Raw genomic sequence first — 3,858 nt, 5'->3', positions numbered from 1 at the left:
CAAGGATAAAACACAATAAAGTCAGAGACTTGTTTCCATTGTGGTCCTTGGTCCGGCACAAACATGGCATACAGTATCACAAAGAACAGACATACTGTAGGTACAATGTGGAAATCATCTTAAGAACTAAACAATTGGCATTGCATAAATCAAATTAATATAGCTACCCGAGATCAAATACAATATGCTATACTGCAACATTTTCTAAAAGACAGATTTTTACCTTTTTATTAAAAAGATAGCGACTGCTGATGCTCGAGGGAAGTTTGTTCCAGTTCAAAGCTCCGGAGTTGCACAAATCTGTTGTTCTGCATGTGTCAGTGTGGGTGTGTGCATAGTATGTGACCAGGAGTTCTTGTGTGCGTGTCCCTGCGTATGTATGTCTGTATGCATTATTTTCCTGACCTTGTGTGTGTGTTTGTGTGTCCACGCAAAGACATGTACATGTCTCTCTGCAGGTTGTTTACGTTGGCCTAATGAGGTCACACATGGTTAACCTTTCATGTCTGTTCACCCTCTGCAGTGGGGTGGGTATGCCTCTCCTAAAGGTTGTGACCTCTCTAGGGTTCAGCGGTCTGAGCAGGCAGCGACAGCCGGCGAGCTTAAGTCGCCATGGCGATAAGGACAGATGAGATCAGGATTATCCAACCACTTACTCTGCACCAGCCACACCTTAATTACCTCCATGACCAAGTCAGCACATCTCACCAGCACAGGGCCTGCTGAGAAGTAGAACGAGATGTGTGTGTGTGTGTGTGTGTGTGTGTGTGTGTGTGTGTGTGTGTGTGTGTGTGTGTGTGTGTGTGTGTGTGTGTGTGTGTGTGTGTGTGTGTGTGTGTGTGTGTGTGTGTGTGTGTGTGTGTGTGTGTGTGTGTGTGTGTGTGTGCACATGCTTGATGTGAGGGAGTGTATAATATTTGTGTATGCACGTGTTTACGTTTGTATATGTATGTGAGTGTGTGCAATGCATGTGTTTACGTTTGTATATGTATGTGAGTGCGTGCATGTGTTTATGTTTGTATATATATGCATGTGAGTGCGTGCATGTGTTTATGTTTGTATATATATGCATGTGAGTGCGTGCATGTGTTTATGTTTGTATATATATGTATGCATGTGAGTGCGTGCATGTGTTTATGTTTGTATATATATGTATGCATGTGAGTGCGTGCATGTGTTTATGTTTGTATATATATGTATGCATGTGAGTGCGTGCATGTGTTTATGTTTGTATATATATGTATGCATGTGAGTGCGTGCATGTGTTTATGTTTGTATATATATGTATGCATGTGAGTGCGTGCATGTGTTTATGTTTGTATATATATGTATGCATGTGAGTGCGTGCATGTGTTTATGTTTGTATATATATGTATCATGTGAGTGCGTGCATGTGTTTATGTTTGTATATATATGTATGCATGTCAGTGCGTGCATGTGTTGGCAGCTGACCTTTTCTCCTTTTGCCCAAAGCACTGCAGCCCCTCATCTAGTATATGACTCACCGCCAGTATAACATTACAGCAAGCCACCTTCCACACTCCATTCCTCTAGGAGTCTAGGAGACACAGTGGTTGTGGAGAGGGGATGTGTCCCGCCCGGCATGAGGCCCTTCTTAAAATTAGACCCTCTTCCTGCTCCTTTTACACACCTGCATCCTGCTATAGATATTAGTTCCTGTGAATGACGAACGTCACTATGTTTGTCTGTCCTCAGAATAGAACTGGCTTCACTCCTGTCACTGTATGGCTCCTTTGCTGAAGTTTGACCCATATCGTCTTCTACGGCTGCTTGGCCCCAGGGAGGGCTCTGTCTGTCCGTGCTCAGAGGAGCCGGGCCAGGTCCCAGGGAGGTCAGGGGTCATCCGAAGGAGGTGGAGGGAGGTGGGGGGGATTATTCGTGCCAGGCCCAACAGAGGCCACGAGGAGTGCCCTGGAGGTGGAATAATGAAGCAGTCTAGAGAGTGACAGACAGAGAGAGATGGAGAAAGAAGCAAAGGCAACTAGACAGACTCATCATTACACACTATTGTGCATATGAGAGTAAAACCTCACCAACACAAGACGTTGTACTTGCTCATGTCTGTGGGACTCTCCAATCTATTAAGAGCTCTCTTATAGACCATTAATACATACATTCATACCATTAATAGACTATAGTTCACCAGGTAGGTCCAGACTTAGTCCTGTTCCCTCTCTCTATATTAGTCAGTGAGCGACTAAGAATCACAATGTCCCTGAGTCACCTCTTCACCCTCTATAAATACTGACTGATTCAGCAATCCTCCTTAGTCCCCTTTAATCTGCCCTCTAACCCTGTCACAGTATCATAGATCTCAAACACACACTGTGTGTGTGTGTGTGTGTGTGTGTGTGTGTGTGTGTGTGTGTGTGTGTGTGTGTGTGTGTGTGTGTGTGTGTGTGTGTGTGTGTGTGTGTGTGTGTGTGTGTGTGTGTACGTGTGTGCCTGTGTGTGTGTGTGTGTGTGTGTGTGTGTGCGTGTGTGTGTGTGTGTCTGTGTGTGTAAGAGAGAGAGAGAGAGAGAGGGGGGGCGAATAAAAGAGAGGGGGGGGGCATTTGCATCCCTTAACATTATTGCAAATTGGCATGTTGTACTTTTGTAGTTACCTTTTTATTTATTTATTTATTTTTCTTAAATGTGAGGATTTCAAATGACAGAAATGTTACACTGTGTGCCTGTGTGTGTGCGTGTGCGCACGCGCGCGTGTGTGTGCCTGAAGTGTGCCTATACCTCCCCCACATTTTCCTGACTTCTGTGTGTGTTTGTGTTGTGCACTAAATTGTATTCATGAGATAAACAATGAAGCTGTGTTTGTAAGGAGGACTGGCAGTCTGTCATATTGTGATGCAGCACACTAAATCTAACCTACTTACCAGACTCCGCACAACACTATAATTACAGTACATAACAAGCATGACTGGGCAGTAGCCTGCTTAAAGCCTCTTACACCTGCTACTAGCCTACAAATCTGAGGTTAATACTGGTTCTGGGTCCATTCACTGTGGAAATTACTGCATGAACAGTGTGGTTATTTCAGTCAATTCAATGTTTATGTGCAACACATGTGGTGATGATAGAAACAATGAGGATGATAATGATGACAGTAGAGGCCATGATGATGAAGATGAAGACCACAGTGGTGGTGGTGGTGATGATGATGATGATGATGATGATGATGATGATGATGATGATGATGATGATGATGACCACAGTGGTGGTGATGACGATGATGATAATCATGATGATCAAGCCAAGTGTTCCTTTATTAATCCCATTGGGGAAATTCAAGTGTCATAGCAGCATGGGGATGGGGAGGTTGTAATGTACAGGTAGGATATAATAATAATAGAACATAGAACAAAGTACAAGTAGTAATGATAATAAAGATATCAGTAGTAGTAGTGAACAGTAGTGAGTGCCAGGATTTAATCAGACAGTGGTAATATAGTGACCGTAATGACCATAGTAACACACTGCACCAGAGTCTGTGCAGTGTTTATTATTAAGACTCAGATAGTCCTAACAGTTCTCAAGTTCACCAGCCGTTAGCTCTCCAGCAATTGGCAGCAGTCGGTGCCCACGGTTGTGGAGCCTGATGGCTACTGGCACGACTGGGCAAGGCGGTTTGTGGTGTGTCACGGGGGGGTAAGACTATGGCTGAACGTGCTCCTAATCCTGGCTAGCCCTTCATAGGGGTGGGAGGGTGTTTTCATTATAGCATCCAGCCTTTTCCTCGTCCACCACCTCTAGTTTGACTAGCTCTACTTCCACTACGGAGCTAGCCTTCCTCACCAGCTTGTTCAGTTTCTTAGTGTCTCTTGAGTTGATGATTATTAT

This window comes from Notolepis coatsorum, assembly GCF_963971535.1.
Source record: "Notolepis coatsorum genome assembly, chromosome: 14".
Lineage (NCBI taxonomy): Eukaryota > Metazoa > Chordata > Actinopteri > Aulopiformes > Paralepididae > Notolepis > Notolepis coatsorum.
This window is presented reverse-complemented; position numbering follows the sequence as displayed.